Here is a 19072-nt window from a genome sequence, read left to right as displayed (position 1 = left end):
ACGGTATATCTCTAAAAGTCATCGGGTTCTTTCTCACGAGCACGCTTCGGTCGACCATCTTGTTCGTCTCGCACGTGCTCGACGAACACCGGGTCCACTCGCCATTTTCATCATCGGGCTTAATCGCACTAATTGTCGGGCAAATACTGTACTTTAACATAGAACAGCGGAACAATAAATTCCTCACTATTTTTCTCGCACCACCGGCGTACTTATTATTCGTTTACCACCTACACCAGACTCCTTGCAAAAACACCTGGTATTATTCACAACATTCAACTTCGATTGGATCGGTACAAATTATGTTCAAATACGTCTTAAACGTACTTGTCCGGCCCATCACTTTTTATTCAAATTGCTCATTCGAAAACAAATCAGGGCTGTTCTATAATGACAAATATAATAAAATGGATAGAAATAAAAATAAGATCTCCAATTAATTTGAACTTGATTGTTCGCAAGTTCGTATAGCAATATCCACTTATTCTCATTTTCTTCAGTGAACCAATGAAAATGAGAAATAATCAGGCGCATTACTAGAAATTTTCGAACCTACTCAGCCATGCAATGTTTTTTGTCTATAGTCACGTACACATTTTGATAAATATCACTAGTCGAGTACGACACGTGGATTCCCGGAATTTGGAGAAAAATGATTTTGTTGTGAATTATGACTCCATATAATATAAATAGATTAATCAACTTCATCTTTCATTTTCGTTTCATTTTGACAAGAGCGATTCGAAGGAAAATTATTTTCTCGGGAATTACTATTCCTTAATATTAACACATGCATTAACTTCGTTTTTGATTTGTTTTCGAATGAGCAATTTGAATAAAAAGTGATGGGCCGGACAAGTACGTTTAAGACGTATTTGAACATAATTTGTACCGATCCAATCGAAGTTGAATGTTGTGAATAATACCAGGGGATCCTGAAAGTCGGAGGGGAATCGATTCTTTAAAGTGTGTACCTGGTTGAAGTAACGAATGACTTTCATGTGAATTTTTAATGATTTTATTTCCATTAATTTTTTAGTAATTTTGATGAAACGTTGTGAGCGCGACACGGATTCTCAAGGCTCATTTGTCGCCGGAGATTATATTTCGAATAACTGATAAATACTTGACCTCGAATTTATATAATACATTTTAGTACTGCACGTAACTTCCGTTATGACTTTTGTTTCATTCACTTTTTTCTTGAAAATAATTATCATGAATAACATTAAAGTTTTCAATTTGGTGGATAAATATTCCAAATTATCAATAAAAACTTGGCCTCCAATTGATATCATACATTTTTATACTACATGTAACTTGGATAGTACATTTTTCAATGTCTTCAATATTTATGAATTTTTTAAAAATTTTTTTATTTTTCTTTACAGAATGTTTTCGATTGTTTATTATTTTTGTTGAATTTTTTTGAACTTTTCAATTTTTCGTTTATTATTTTTATAGAATTTTTTTCCTGGTTCTAAATCTTTTTTCTATGTCATCCAGAAACAAGAGACCATCAATGTACTTGTCCCAACCTTTTTTCCCCTAGGGTAACATTCAATATCATCATAAAAACTCGTTATTTCACGAAATTGGAAGTAAAAACACGTTGCCTTGGCGTCTCTCGAGGGCAGCAAGAAAAATCTCCCTGTTTCTTCAGTTTCTTTTGCCTATTTGGAACTGAAGATCATGGGAGAATGTCGATTTTCAGCGGAGACATGAATTGCGCCTTGTAACATACAATTTCATGATAAACCTCGTTTTTTCACGAAATTGGAAGTGAAAAACGTTCTCTCCAGAGTCGTGAGGATTTTTTTCCCGTTTCTTGAGTTCCTTTCGCCTAGTTGAAATTGAAAATCATGGGAAAATCTCGATTTTCAGCGGAAATATGAGTTTTTGCTTATAACATTCAATATCGTCATAAAAACTCGTTTTTTCACGAAATTGGTAGTGAAAACACGTTGCCTTGGCGTCTCTCGAGGGCAGTGAGAAAGTTTTTCCCGTTTCGTGAGTTCCTTTTGCCTATTTGAAATTGAAAATCATGGGAGAATCCCAACTTTATGAATTTCTGCTTATAACATGCGATATCATGAAAAATACTGGTTTTTTCACTAAATTGGAAGTGAAAAAACGTTGCCTTGGCGTCTCTCGAGGGCAGCAAGAAATTTCTCCCTGTTTCTTCAGTTTCTTTTGCCTATTTGGAACTGAAGATCATGGTAGAAGGTCGATTTTCAGCGAAGACATGAATTTCGCCTTATAACATACAATTTCATGATGAAAACTCGTTTTTTCACCAAATTGGAAGTAAAAAAACCTTGCCTTCGCGTCTCTCGAGGGCAATGAGAAAGTCTTTCCCGTTTCTTCTGTTCCTTTTGCCTATTTAAAATTGAAAATCATGGGAGAATCACAACTTCATGAATTTCTGCTTATATCATGGAATATCATGATAAATACTCGTTTTTTCACGAAATTGGAAGTGAAAACACGTTGCCTTGGCTTCTCTCCAGGGCAGTGAGATATATCTCCCTGTTTCTTCAGTTCCTTTTGCCTATTTGGAACTGAAGATCATGGTGGAAGGTCGATTTTCAGCGGAGACATGAACTGCGCCTTATAACATACAATTTCATGATAAAAACTCGTTTTTTCACGAAATTGGAAGTGAAAAAACATTGCCTTGGCTTCTCTCCAGGGCCGTGAAGATTTTTTTTCTGTTTCTTCTGTTCCTTTTGCCTATTCAAAATTGAAAATCATGGGAGAATCTCGATTTTAGAAGAGATATGTATTTCGGTTCATAACATGCAAGTTCGTGATAAAAACTCGTTGTTTCACAATATGGGCAGTGAAAACACGTTGCCTTGGCGTCTCTCGATTGCAATGACAAATTTTCCCCTGTTTTTTCAGTTTCTTTTGCTTATTTGGTACTGAAGATCATGAGAGAATGACGATTTTCAGCGGAGACATGATTTTCGCCTTATAACGTTTAATTTCATGATAAAAACTTGTTCGTTCACGAAATTGGAAGTGAAAACACGTTGCCTTGGCGTCTCTCGAGGGCAGTGAGAAATTTCTCCCCGTTTCTTCAGTTTTTTTTGCCTATTTGGAACTGAAGATCATGGTGGAAGGTCGATTTTCAGCGGAGAGATGAATTGCGCCTTATAACATACAATTTCATGATAAAAACTCGTTTTTTTACGAAATTGGAAGTGAAAACACGTCGCCTTGGCGTCTCTCGAGGGCAGTGAGAAATTTCTCCCCGTTTCTTCAGTTTCTTTTGCCTATTTGGAACTGAAGATCATGGTGGAAGGTCGTTTTTCAGCGGAGACATGAATTTCGCCTTATAACATACAATTTCATGATGAAAACTCGTTTTTTCACGAAATTGGAAGTAAAAACACGTTGCTTACGCGTCTCTCGAGGGCAATGAGAAAGTTTTTCCCGTTCCTTGAGTTCCTTTTGCCTATTTGAAATTGAAAATCATGGGAGAATCACAACTTCATGAATTTCTGCTTATAACATGCGATATCATGATAAATATTGGTTTTTTCACTAAATTGGATGTGATAAAACGTTGTCTTGGCTTCTCTCCAGAGTCGTGAGGATTTTTTTCCCGTTTCTTGAGTTCCTTTTGACTAGTTGAAATTGAAAATCATGGGAAAATCTCGATTTTTAGCGGAAATATAAGTTTCCGCTTATAACATTCAATATCATGATATAAACTCGTTATTTCACGAAATTGGAAGTGAAAACTCGTTGCCTTGGCGTCTCTCGAGGGCAGTGAGAAATTTCTCCCCATTTCTTCAGTTTCTTTTGCCTATTTGGAACTGAAGATCATAGCGGAAGTTCGATTTTCAGCGGAGACATGAATTGCGCCTTATAACATACAATTTCATGATAAAAACTCGTTTTTTCACGAAATTGGAAGTGAAAAAACATTGCCTTGGCTTCTCTCCAGGGCCGTGATTATTTTTTTTCTGTTTCTTCTGTTCCTTTTGCCTATTTAAAATTGAAAATCATGGGAGAATCTCGATTTTAGAAGAGATATGTATTTCGGTTCATAACATGCAAGTTCGTGATAAAAACTCGTTGTTTCACAATATGGGCAGTGAAAACACGTTGCCTTGGCGTCTCTCGATTGCAATGACAAATATTCCCCTGTTTTTTCAGTTTCTTTTGCTTATTTGGTACTGAAGATCATGAGAGAATGACGATTTTCAGCGGAGACATGATTTTCGCCTTATAACGTTTAATTTCATGATAAAAACTCGTTATTTCACGAAATTGGAAGTGAAAACACGTTGCCTTGGCGTCTCTCGAGGGCAGTGAGAAATTTCTCCCCGTTTCTTCAGTTTCATTTGCCTATTTGGAACTGAAGTTCATGGTGGAAGGTCGATTTTCAGCGGAGACATGAATTTCGCCTTATAACATACAATTTCATGATGAAAACTCGTTTTTTCACGAAATTGGAAGTAAAAACACGTTGCCTTCGCGTCTCTCGAGGGCAATGAGAAAGTTTTTCCCGTTTCTTGAGTTCCTTTTGCCTATTTGAAATTGAAAATCATGGGAGAATCCCAACTTTATGAATTTCTGCTTATATCATGCGATATCATGATGAATACTCGTTTTTTCACGAAATTGGAAGTGAAAAAACGTTGTCTCGGCTTCTCTCCAGAGTCGTGAGGATTTTTTTTCCGTTTCTTGAGTTCCTTTTGCCTAGTTGAAATGGAAAATCATGGGAAAATCTCGATTTTCAGCGGAAATATAAGTTTCCGCTTATAACATTCAATATCATGATATAAACTCGTTATTTCACGAAATTGGAAGTGAAAACTCGTTGCCTTGGCGTCTCTCGAGGGCAGTGAGAAATTTCTCCCCATTTCTTCAGTTTCTTTTGCCTATTTGGAACTGAAGATCATAGCGGAAGTTCGATTTTCAGCGGAGACATGAATTGCGCCTTATAACATACAATTTCATGATAAAAACTCGTTTTTTCACGAAATTGGAAGTGAAAAAACATTGCCTTGGCTTCTCTCCAGGGCCGTGATTATTTTTTTTCTGTTTCTTCTGTTCCTTTTGCCTATTTAAAATTGAAAATCATGGGAGAATCTCGATTTTAGAAGAGATATGTATTTCGGTTCATAACATGCAAGTTCGTGATAAAAACTCGTTGTTTCACAATATGGGCAGTGAAAACACGTTGCCTTGGCGTCTCTCGATTGCAATGACAAATATTCCCCTGTTTTTTCAGTTTCTTTTGCTTATTTGGTACTGAAGATCATGAGAGAATGACGATTTTCAGCGGAGACATGATTTTCGCCTTATAACGTTTAATTTCATGATAAAAACTCGTTATTTCACGAAATTGGAAGTGAAAACACGTTGCCTTGGCGTCTCTCGAGGGCAGTGAGAAATTTCTCCCCGTTTCTTCAGTTTCATTTGCCTATTTGGAACTGAAGTTCATGGTGGAAGGTCGATTTTCAGCGGAGACATGAATTTCGCCTTATAACATACAATTTCATGATGAAAACTCGTTTTTTCACGAAATTGGAAGTAAAAACACGTTGCCTTCGCGTCTCTCGAGGGCAATGAGAAAGTTTTTCCCGTTTCTTGAGTTCCTTTTGCCTATTTGAAATTGAAAATCATGGGAGAATCCCAACTTTATGAATTTCTGCTTATATCATGCGATATCATGATGAATACTCGTTTTTTCACGAAATTGGAAGTGAAAAAACGTTGTCTCGGCTTCTCTCCAGAGTCGTGAGGATTTTTTTTCCGTTTCTTGAGTTCCTTTTGCCTAGTTGAAATGGAAAATCATGGGAAAATCTCGATTTTCAGCGGAAATATGAGTTTTTGCTTATAACATTCAATATCATGATAAAAACTCGTTATTTCACGAAATTGGAAGTGAAAACACGTTGCCTTGGCGTCTCTCGAGGGCAGTGGGAACTGAAGATCATGGTGGAAGGTCGATTTCTTGAATTTCGCCTTATAACATACAATTTCATGATGAAAACTCGTTTTTTCACGAAATTGGAAGTAAAAACACGTTGCTTTCGCGTCTCTCGAGGGCAATCAGAAAGTTTTTCCCGTTTCTTGAGTTCCTTTTGCCTATTTGAAATTGAAAATCATGGGAGAATCCCAACTTTATGAATTTCTGCTTATATCATGACATAACATGATAAATACTCGTTTTTTCACGAAATTGGAAGTGAAAAAACGTTGTCTCGCCTTCTCTCCAGAGTCGTGAGGATTTTTATTCCGTTTCTTGAGTTCCTTGTGCCTAGTTGAAATTGAAAATCATGGGAAAATCTCGATTTTCAGCGGAAATATGAGTTTTTGCTTATAACATTCAATATCGTCATAAAAACTCGTTTTTTCACGAAATTGGTAGTGAAAACACGTTGCCTTGGCGTCTCTCGAGGGCAGTGAGAAAGTTTTTCCCGTTTCGTGAGTTCCTTTTGCCTATTTGAAATTGAAAATCATGGGAGAATCCCAACTTTATGAATTTCTGCTTATAACATGCGATATCATGAAAAATACTGGTTTTTTCACTAAATTGGAAGTGAAAAAACGTTGCCTTGGCGTCTCTCGAGGGCAGCAAGAAATTTCTCCCTGTTTCTTCAGTTTCTTTTGCCTATTTGGAACTGAAGATCATGGTAGAAGGTCGATTTTCAGCGAAGACATGAATTTCGCCTTATAACATACAATTTCATGATGAAAACTCGTTTTTTCACCAAATTGGAAGTAAAAAAACCTTGCCTTCGCGTCTCTCGAGGGCAATGAGAAAGTCTTTCCCGTTTCTTCTGTTCCTTTTGCCTATTTAAAATTGAAAATCATGGGAGAATCACAACTTCATGAATTTCTGCTTATATCATGGAATATCATGATAAATACTCGTTTTTTCACGAAATTGGAAGTGAAAAAACGTTGTCTCGGCTTCTCTCCAGAGTCGTGAGGATTTTTTTTCCGTTTCTTGAGTTCCTTTTGCCTAGTTGAAATTGAAAATCATGGAAAAATCTCGATTTTCAGCGGAAATATGAGTATTTGCTTATAACATTCAATATCTTCATAAAAACTCGTTATTTCACGAAATTGGAAGTGAAAACACGTTGCCTTGGCGTCTCTCGAGTGCAGTGAGAAATTTCTCCCTGTTTCTTCAGTTTCTTAGGCCTATTTGGAACTGAAGATCATGGGAGAATGTCGATTTTCAGCAGAGACATGAATTGCGCCTTATAACATACAATTTCATGATAAAAACTCGTTTTTTCACGAAGTTGGAAGTGAAAAAACATTGCCTTGACTTCTCTCCAGGGCCGTGAGGATTTTTTTCTGTTTCTTCTGTTCCTTTTGCCTATTTAAAATTGAGAATCATGGGAGAATCTCGATTTTAGAAGAGATATGTATTTCGGTTCATAACATGAAAGTTCGTGATAAAAACTCGTTGTTTCACAATATGGGCAGTGAAAACACGTTGCCTTGGCGTCTCTCGATTGCAATAACAAATTTTCCCCTGTTTTTTTCAGTTTCTTTTGCTTATTTGGTAATGAAAATCATGAGAGAATCACGATTTTCAGCGGAGACATGATTTTCGCCTTATAACGTTTAATTTCATGATAAAAACTCGTTATTTCACGAAATTGGAACTGAAAACACGTTGCCTTGGCGTCTCTCGAGGGCAGCAAGAAATTTTTCCCTGTTTCTTCAGTTTCTTTCGCCTATTTGGAATTGAAGATTATGGGAGAATGTCGATTTTCAGCGGAAACATGAATTGCGCCTTATAACATACAGTTTCATGATAAAAACTCGTTTTTTCACGAAATTGCAAGTGAAAAAACATTGCCTTGGCTTCTCTCCAGGGCCGTGAGGATTTTTTTCTGTTTCTTCTGTTCCTTTTGCCTATTCAAAATTGAAAATCATGGGAGAATCTCGATTTTAGAAGAGATATGTATTTCGGTTCATAACATGCAAGTTCGGGATAAAAACTCGTTATTTCATGAAATTGGAAGTGAAAACTCGTTGCCTTGGCGTCTCTCGAGGGCAGCAAGAAATTTCTCCCTGTTTCTTCAGTTTCTTTTGCCTATTTGGAACTGAAGATCATGGGAGAATGTCGATTTTCAGCGGAGACATGAATTGCGCCTTATAACATACAATTTCATGATAAAAACTCGTTTTTTCACGAAGTTGGAAGTGAAAAAACGTTGCCTTGGTTTCTCTCCAGGGTCGTGAAGATTTTTATCCCGTTTCTTGAGTTCCTTTTCCCTATTTGGAATTGAAAATCTTTCGAGAATCCCGAGTTTTAGCGGAGATATGAATTTCTGCTTATAACATCCAATATCATGATAAAAACTCGTTATTTCACGAAATTGGAAGTGAAAACAAGTGGCCTTGGCGTCTCTCGGCGGCAATGAGAAATTTCTTCCTGTTTTTTCAGTTTCTTTTGCCTATTTGGAACTGAAGATCATGGTGGAAGGTCGATTTTCAGCGGAGACATGAATTTCGCCTTATAACATACAATTTCATGATGAAAACTCGTTTTTTCACGAAATTGGAAGTAAAAACACGTTGCTTTCGCGTCTCTCGAGGGCAATGAGAAAGTTTTTCCCGTTTCTTGAGTTCCTTTTGCCTATTTGAAATTGAAAATCATGGGAGAATCCCAGCTTTATGAATTTCTGCTTATAACATGCGATATCATGATAAATACTGGTTTTTTCACTAAATTGGAAGTGAAAAAACGTTGTTTTGGCTTCTCTCCAGAGTCGTGAGAATTTTTTTCCCGTTTCTTGAGTTCCTTTTGCCTAGTTGAAATTGAAAATCATGGGAAAATCTCGTTTTTCAGCGGAAATATGAGTTTCCGCTTATAACATTCAATATCATGATAAAAACTCGTTATTTCACGAAATTGGAAGTGAAAACACGTTGCCTTGGCGTCTCTCGAGGGCAGCAAAAAATTTCTCCCTGTTTCTTCAGTTTCTTTTGCCTATTTGGAACTGAAGATCATGGGAGAATTTCGATTTTCAGCGGAGACATGAATTGCGCCTTATAACATACAATTTCATGATGAAAACTCGTTTTTTCACCAAATTGGAAGTAAAAACACCTTGCCTTCGCGTCTCTCGAGGGCAATGAGAAAGTTTTTCCCGTTTCTTCTGTTCCTTTTGCCTATTTAAAATTGAAAATCATGGGAGAATCACAACTTCATGAATTTCTGCTTATATCATGGAATATCATGATAAATACTCGTTTTTTCACGAAATTGGAAGTGAAAAAACGTTGTCTCGGCTTCTCTCCAGAGTCGTGAGGATTTTTTTTCCGTTTCTTGAGTTCCTTTTGCCTATTTGAAATTGAAAATCATGGAAAAATCTCGATTTTCAGCGGAAATATGAGTTTTTGCTTATAACATTCAATATCTTCATAAAAACTCGTTATTTCACGAAATTGGAAGTGAAAACACGTTGCCTTGGCGTCTCTCGAGTGCAGTGAGAAATTTCTCCCTGTTTCTTCAGTTTCTTAGGCCTATTTGGAACTGAAGATCATGGGAGAATGTCGATTTTCAGCAGAGACATGAATTGCGCCTTATAACATAAAATTTCATGATAAAAACTCGTTTTTTCACGAAGTTGGAAGTGAAAAAACATTGCCTTGGCTTCTCTCCAGGGCCGTGAGGATTTTTCTTCTGATTCTTCTGTTCCTTTTGCCTATTCAAAATTGAAAATCATGGGAAAATCTCGATTTTCAGCGGAAATATGAGTTTTTGCTTATAACATTCAATATCATCATAAAAACACGTTATTTCACGAAATTGGAAGTGAAAACTCGTTGCCTTGGCGTCTCTCGAGGGCAGCAAGAAATTTCTCCCTGTTTCTTCAGTTTCATTTGCCTATTTGGAACTGAAGATGATGGCGGAAGGTCGATTTTCAGCGGAGACATGAATTGCGCCTTATAACATACAATTTCATGATAAAAACTCGTTTTTTCACGAAATTGGAAATGAAAAAACATTGCCTTGGCTTCTCTCCGGGGCCGTGAGGATTTTTTTCTGTTTCTTCTGTTCCTTTTGCCTATTTAAAATTGAAAATCATGGGAGAATCTCGATTTTAGAAGAGATATGTATTTCGGTTCATAAGATGAAAGTTCGTGATAAAAACTCGTTGTTTCACAATATGGGCAGTGAAAACACGTTGCCTTGGCGTCTCTCGATTGCAATGACAAATTTTCCCCTGTTTTTTCAGTTTCTTTTGCTTATTTGGTAATGAAAATCATGAGAGAATCACGGCTTTCAGCGGAGACATGATTTTCGCCTTATCTAGAGTCGCGGCAGCGACTCTGAGACAAGTACATTTATAAGATATGATGAGTTGCTGCCAGAGACTCTTTACCGGAGCGATAGCGTTTCCAATTGTTTTCGAAAATTTTCAAAATTTGTTTCTTCAATAATTAATTAACTATATCATTTCGGAGATTATTATACGTTGACATATTTTTTATTATTTTTTTTCTTTCGATTGCGACCTCATCGAACTCTGTAGGTTGACGCGTTGAAGAGATATTAATTATTTATTTTTTAATTGCGTCAAAAAATGGGTCGGATTTTCGCACACATTTTTGATGTTTATTTGTTTTATATCTAGTGACAAATCTGGTGCCATAATACATTTTATATACCGATATATTTTTTTTCTGGTGCCATAATACCAATATATACCTATATATTTTCGTGTCGTATGACGTATGGTGTGTTGTTTATGCTGATAGATGATGAGGTTATAAAGATCACGATTTGACAGTTCACCGATATCCCGGTCGGTAGTACAAGTATATACCTATATATTTCCGTTATGATATGACGTATGGTGTGTTATTTCAATGCTAACTAAATGAGGTTATAAAGATCGCGAATGTTACAATTCACCGAAACTGTTCCAATTTTTTCCGGTTCTGTAGAAAATAAATAAAAGCAGTACAATGTTTTAGTGAAAGTGGTGAGAAAAAAGTGAAGAAGAAAGAGATAAAGACCGAGGAATCCAAGAGTGTTGTGTAACGGAAAAAAAACCGAAAATTGTCAACAACGTTTGGATTGATGGTAAAAATATTTAGAAAGGTTAGATTTTTTCTATATATATCTTGAGATGTAGTCCGGATTCTGAAACATTAGAAATAAAAATCCATGCCTTCGCTCTTTCTCATCAGCTCTCTCTCTGATTGTATCATCAGACTTGTCGATGTTTGTTATTGCAGAATATCTAAAGACGCGGCATCGTCTTGTAATAAAATAACCCAAAACAGGAATGACGAAAAAGAGCCAGGGACTACAAAAATATAGAAAGGCAGTATAATCGCATTGTCTGTAAACGTATAACAGACTATTCGAAAGTGCTTGATTACAAAATTTCTATTGGCAAATCGAAACTGAGGCAATCAGTATTTTTTTTGCATTCGTGGAAATTTTTTCATCAAAAGGACTAAATTGATAATCACGGAGAGTTTTCACTTCAATTCCAACAAAGTAAAATTTAAGTTCGAAATAAAATATGTCCGCGTGTGTGTATATGTGTGTATTAGGGTGGTAAAATAGCTAGAAAATTTTTGAAAAAAATCACACGTATTCTTTAGAAGATTCTCAATACTTTTTGTTCTGGAACATTTCTTTGTTATGTCAAGACTTTCGAGAAAAAAAATCATACAGATTTTCATCATGCTGTTTTGCAAAAGCCGCCATTATGCAAAAACTGAGTAAGAAAAAAGTGTTTATAACCAGTGTTCTGGACTCGTCAGACCTTAAGAACATCTTTGCTGGCGATAATATGGTTATTTGAGAGCAGCAACAGTAAGGGAAATCGCTTTGAAAAAAAAAAATGTTAGAAAATCTTGACTTTTCAATTAAAAACGAATAAATAATGAAGATTTTGATTTAATTTTACAAAATAAATGCAAGATTCTGAAAGAGCACTCTCAAAAACCCCCTATATCAGATTTTGTTCTTTAGTTAAAACTGCGTACTTGAAATTGTGTGTCCAAAATTGTCGTTTTGCGCATTAATGGGTTCTTATAGTGATGCTATACAACATTTTAAGGGTAGGAGTTTTGAAAATTTTTTTCGTGTAGCAACATGCTTGTAAAACAATTTATGGAAATTTCAAGATTTTCCAAATGTATTGAGGCCCACAGTATAATCGTGACCACAAACGCAGAAAAATTCCATGTATTATGAACAGAAAACTTCAACCCCCATGGTCGAAAGTTGAGCATTGTTCTACAAATCTGACAAAATTACAGCATTACTTTTTATGTATTTCGAACCAATTTAGGGGGCGAAAAGGGTAAAATAAATTTGATCCCAAATAACTACCACCCTAGTGGGTATTAAAATACCTAAAACAACTTGCATGCATAATAAAACGATTTTTATTTTCAAAAAAACTGATTCGGCTTGAGGAGGTCACCCCCCATGGCAGCCGCATTTTTTGGGGTTTCCTCGATTTTTTGCGACGAGAAAAAAACACAGACTTAAAATATAAAGAGTTTATTCATTGGTATTTCAACTTTATGATAGAATTTTTTAACTCTGATGTCTCGAGTTAATTCCGTGTAAAATTAATCCACAGGATCCCATATGCTTCTCCATGGTGTCCACGATTCCCGGGGGTTCCGTTTATCTGCGGTCAAAAAACCGAGGAGCGTTTTGATTTGTAAAGCAGTGGGCTATTGCCTGAACTAAAATCATACAGAAATATCGAAATTGAAGGATTATTGAGCTATGCAACATTTTGAAAAATTGAAATAAGGTTTTTCTAAACGGAAAAATCCTTCAATGTTTAATATTTCTGTATAATTTTAATTCAGGTGATAACCACTGCTTTACTAATCCAAACGCTCCTTGGTTTTTTGATCTCAGATAAACCGATCCCCTAGAATCGTGGAGACTATGAAGAAACATATGGGTTCCTGTGGAGTAGCTTTACACCGAATCTACCAGAGATATCAGAGTTAAAAAATTCTACCATCGAGTTGAAATACCATTGAATAAACCCTTTAAATTTCAAAAGTCTATGTTTTTTTTCTTTGCCGCAAGAAAATTGCGAAAAAACCCTACAAAATTCGGCCGCCATGCGGGGTGACCCCCTATGTTGGATTTAATTATTCCAATCGAACAATATCGCGTTATCTTGAAAAAAGATTCGAGTGCCTTAGTCATTGAAATCCTGTCGTTATTTAACGACATCGAAATTTATTATTCCTTGTAATTTTTTGAGTTTTTAAATAAATTAGCCGTAATTTGATTAAAAAATTTTTGTTTCCTTTTTTTTGATATCTCTTTCAATGAGACAGGGAATAATTTTAATTAAAAAATTTTTCAATAAATGTCTTTTCGCAAGTACACTCTGATGGGTGATAATATGATCATTACATCTGAAAGGTAGTCTCAGTGAATAAACCCTACATATGTTACTCATACATGTAGTGTGCATTTCTTGGTACGAACAAAAAATGAATTAATAATAACAGAATGTCATCTATATTGTGCCCTAATATGAAGAATTTGATTTTCCAATATCCTGTAAAATTTTTTCAAGTTCACAGTGCACAAAAAGTAGTCAAATCAAACCATAAGTAACAGCACGAGTGCTGTTAAAAAATTGGAGACAAGTACATTTATGTTTGATGTCACCTGGACAGTAGTCTCAGTGAAACCCTATGAGACACTCATGTAGTTCAAAACACAAATGCACGATGATTTATAAGAAGAAGTTGTTCGATCTGTTCTCTCGAAACTTGCTTTAAATGAGCAATTCATTACTAAAGGATATAAAAAAAAACCATTTCAAACGCAATGAATAAAAAAATGAATCTGTTAAATCATGGTAATGCGTGAAAAACGTTTGGTTCAAAGGAACAAAACGTGGTCAAATAAATGCAAAAGTGACGAGTACATCGGATGACGAGTGAAAAAAATTCAAAACATAATAGTATGTAAAAAAAATTACGAAACCAATTGTAAATAATTTCAACAAAACAATTAAGAAAAGCTTTTACAAATCATGAAAAAATATTATATTAAAAAAAAATACAAATCTGTAATTATATTGTAAAGGGAAAAAAAAATTTAAATAGGACGTGAGAAATTTAATCTTACGGGAAGCACCCGGAACTTGAGAAAGTTCAAGTGAATCAAAAAAGTTACCATCTGAGTTATGTGCAGCACTACAATTTATGAAATCAATCGGAGGATAAGTATTTTATTAGTATATAATACATAATTTTTCACAATATGAAATTATTCTGAGAAACGTTCAAATCCAAAAAAAAATCGCATCGAAGGTAAAAGTCATTTATTTTGTTACTCTATGGTGGCAGAGACTTACTTAGAAGAAAATCGATTCTTCTCAGACTTTCAGGATCCCCTGGTATTCACAATATTCGACGTCGATTTCGTATCGGTACAAATTATGTTTAAATATGTGCTAAAAGTACTTGTCCGGCCCATCACTTTTCATTCAAATTGCTCATTCAAATAAAAATCAAACTAGACGTTAATTTCTGCGTTATTTTTATGGAACTAGCATTAACGCTGGCGTTACACGCCCACTTGAATTTGGACATCATTCCACATATGCTCGGCGGCAACTATCTCTTCGCAACAATTCATGGCATCGAGTAAACAAAACCATTGCAACGGATAGAGACTTTACATTCTGATATATCGAAAATTTTTTTTTAAGAAAGTGTATATAGTAATACACTAGGGAATCACTTTTCATCGAATTTCAACAAATGCCCGTGTCGCACTCATTTTTTAATGTTGATTTCAACAAAGTGCAATTGTGTACGTGACCATAAAAAAATGAAATTGTACAGACGAATCTGCTCGAAAATTTATTGAATTGCGATTTATTATCAGCTGAATATCTTCAGTAATAGAATAGATTAGTTGTTATAACGAATAAAATTCGTTTGAAGAATAAAATGTGTAGTAAAAATTGCCGTCATTTCAATATAAACTGGGGAGTTAATTTGGAGGCTGGACAATGCTTATCGTGCGAAGGATACTTTTTCATAAATACACAATAATATCTCTTGGATATTACAGAAAAATTTATTTGCATGTTTTTATAATGAATGCAATTAAGTTAAAATCTCTTGGAGGTAATTTTTTAAATTCCCTCTGTTTCCCTCTGTACGCATAGATGTGATCCATCAGATCTAGAAGAGCCCTGATTTTTATTTGAATGAGCAATTTGAATGAAAAGTGATGGGCCGGACAAGTACTTTTAGCACATATTTAAACATAATTTGTACCGATACGAAATCGACGTCGAATATTGTGAATACCAGGGGATCCTGAAAGTCTGAGAAGAATCGATTTTCTTCTAAGTAAGTCTCTGCCACCATAGAGTAACAAAATAAATGACTTTTACCTTCGATGCGATTTTTTTTTGGATTTGAACGTTTCTCAGAATAATTTCATATTGTGAAAAATTATGTATTATATACTAATAAAATACTTATCCTCCGATTGATTTCATAAATTGTAGTGCTGCACATAACTCAGATGGTAACTTTTTTGATTCACTTGAACTTTCTCAAGTTCCGGGTGCTTCCCGTAAGATTAAATTTCTCACGTCCTATTTAAATTTTTTTTTCCCTTTACAATATAATTACAGATTTGTATTTTTTTTTAATATAATATTTTTTCATGATTTGTAAAAGCTTTTCTTAATTGTTTTGTTGAAATTATTTACAATTGGTTTCGTAATTTTTTTTACATACTATTATGTTTTGAATTTTTTTCACTCGTCATCCGATGTACTCGTCACTTTTGCATTTATTTGACCACGTTTTGTTCCTTTGAACCAAACGTTTTTCACGCATTACCATGATTTAACAGATTCATTTTTTTATTCATTGCGTTTGAAATGGTTTTTTTTTTATATCCTTTAGTAATGAATTGCTCATTTAAAGCAAGTTTCGAGAGAACAGATCGAACAACTTCTTCTTATAAATCATCGTGCATTTGTGTTTTGAACTACATGAGTGTCTCATAGGGTTTCACTGATAACGTTTAATTTCCTGATAAAAACTCGTTATTTCACGAAATTGGAACTGAAAACACGTTGCCTTGGCGTCTCTCGAGGGCAGTGAGAAATTTCTCCCTGTTTCTTCAGTTTCTTTTGCCTATTTGGAACTGAAGATTATGGGGAATGTCGATTTTCAGCGGAAACATGAATTGCGCCTTATAACATACAGTTTCATGATAAAAACTCGTTTTTTCACGAAATTGGAAGTGAAAAAACATTCCTTGGCTTCTCTCCAGGGCCGTGAGGATTTTTTTCTGTTTCTTCTGTTCCTTTTGCCTTTTCAAAATTGAAAATCATGGGAGAATCTCGATTTTAGAAGAGATATGTATTTCGGTTCATAACATGCAAGTTCGTGATAAAAACTCGTTATTTCACGAAATTGGAAGTGAAAACTCGTTGCCTTGGCATCTCTCGAGGGCAGCAAGAAATTTCTCCCGGTTTCTTCAGTTTCTTAGGCCTATTTGGAACTGAAGATCATGGGAGAATGTCGATTTTCAGCAGAGACATGAATTGCGCCTTATAACATACAATTTCATGATAAAAACTCGTTTTTTCACGAAGTTGGAAGTGAAAAAACATTGCCTTGGCTTCTCTCCAGGGCCGTGAGGATTATTTTTCTGTTTCTTCTGTTCCTTTTGCCTATTTAAAATTGAAAATCATGGGAGAATCTCGATTTTAGAAGAGATATGTATTTCGGTTCATAACATGCAAGTCCGTGATAAAAACTCGTTGTTTCACAATATGGGAAGTGAAAACACGTTGCCTTGGCGTCTCTCGATTGCAATGACAAATTTTCCCCTGTTTTTTCAGTTTCTTTTGCTTATTTGGTACTGAAGATCATAAGAGAATCACGATTTTCAGCGGAGACATGATTTTCGCCTTATAACGTTTAATTTCATGATGAAAACTCGTTATTTCACGAAATTGGAACTGAAAACACGATGCCTTGGCGTCTCTCGAGGGCAGTGAGAAATTTCTTCCTGTTTTTTCAGTTTCTTTTGCCTATTTGGAACTGAAGATCATGGTGGAAGGTCGATTTTCAGCGGAGATATGAATTTCGCCTTATAACATACAATTTCATGATGAAAACTCGTTTTTTCACAAAATTAGAAGTAAAAACACGTTGCTTTCGCGACTCTCGAGGGCAATGAGAAAGTTTTTCCCGTTTCTTGAGTTCCTTTTGCCTATTTGAAATTGAAAATCATGGGAGAATCCCAGCTTTATGAATTTCTGCTTATATCATGCAATATCATGATAAATACTCGTTTTTTCACGAAATTGGAAGTGAAAAAACGTTGTCTCGTCTTCTCTCCAGAGTCGTGAGGATTTTTTTTCCGTTTCTTGAGTTCCTTTTGCTTCTTGAAATTGAAAATCATGGGAAAGTCTCGATTTTCAGCGGAAATATGAGTTTTTGCTTATAACATTCAATATCATCATAAAAACTCGTTATTTCACGAAATTGGAAGTGAAAACACGTTGCCTTGGCGTCTCTCGAGTGCAGTGAGAAATTTCTCCCTGTTTCTTCAGTTTCTTTTGCCTATTTGGAACTGAAGATCATGGCGGAAGGTCGATTTTCAGCGGAGACATGAATTGCGCCTTATAACATAAAATTTCATGATAAAAACTCGTTTTTTCACGAAATTGGAAGTGAAAAAACATTGCCTTGGCTTCTCTCCAGGGCCGTGAGGATTTTTCTTCTGATTCTTCTGTTCCTTTTGCCTATTCAAAATTGAAAATCATGGGAAAATCTCGATTTTCAGCGGAAATATGAGTTTTTGCTTATAACATTCAATATCATCATAAAAACTCGTTATTTCACGAAATTGGAAGTGAAAACTCGTTGCCTTGGCGTCTCTCGAGGGCAGCAAGAAATTTCTCCCTGTTTCTTCAGTTTCATTTGCCTATTTGGAACTGAAGATGATGGCGGAAGGTCGATTTTCAGCGGAGACATGAATTGCGCCTTATAACATACAATTTCATGATAAAAACTCGTTTTTTCACGAAATTGGAAATGAAAAAACATTGCCTTGGCTTCTCTCCTGGGCCGTGAGGATTTTTTTCTGTTTCTTCTGTTCCTTTTGCCTATTTAAAATTGAAAATTATGGGAGAATCTCGATTTTAGAAGAGATATGTATTTCGGTTCATAAGATGAAAGTTCGTGATAAAAACTCGTTGTTTCACAATATGGGCAGTGAAAACACGTTGACTTGGCGTCTCTCGATTGCAATGACAAATTTTCCCCTGTTTTTTCAGTTTCTTTTGCTTATTTGGTAATGAAAATCATGAGAGAATCACGGCTTTCAGCGGAGACATGATTTTCGCTTTATAACGTTTAATTTCATGATAAAAACTCGTTATTTCACGAAATTGGACCTGAAAACACGTTGCCTTGGCGTCTCTCGAGGGCAGTGAGAAATTTCTCCCTGTTTCTTCAGTTTCTTTTGCCTATTTGGAACTGAAGATTATGGGGAATGTCGATTTTCAGCGGAAACATGAATTGCGGCTTATAACATACAGTTTCATGATAAAAACTCGTTTTTTCACAAAATTGGAAGTGAAAAAACATTCCTTGGCTTCTCCCCAGGGCCGTGTGGATTTTTTTCTGTTTCTTCTGTTCCTTTTGCCTTTTCAAAATTGAAAATCATGGGAGAATCTCGATTTTAGAAGAGATATGTATTTCGGTTCATAACATGCAAGTTCGTGATAAAAACTCGTTATTTCACGAAATTGGAAGTGAAAACTCGTTGCCTTGGCGTCTCTCGAGGGCAGCAAGAAAATTCTCCCTGTTTCTTCAGTTTCTTTTGCCTATTTGGAACTGAAGATCATGGGAGAATGTCGATTTTCAGCGGAGACATGAATTGCGCCTTATAACATACAATTTCATGATAAAAACTCGTTTTTTCACGAAGTTGGAAGTGAAAAAACGTTGCCTTGGTTTCTCTCCAGGGTCGTGAAGATTTTTATCCCGTTTCTTGAGTTCCTTTTCCCTATTTGAAATT

The sequence above is a fragment of the Venturia canescens genome, chromosome 8 (genome assembly GCF_019457755.1).
Source record: "Venturia canescens isolate UGA chromosome 8, ASM1945775v1, whole genome shotgun sequence".
Lineage (NCBI taxonomy): Eukaryota > Metazoa > Arthropoda > Insecta > Hymenoptera > Ichneumonidae > Venturia > Venturia canescens.
This window is presented reverse-complemented; position numbering follows the sequence as displayed.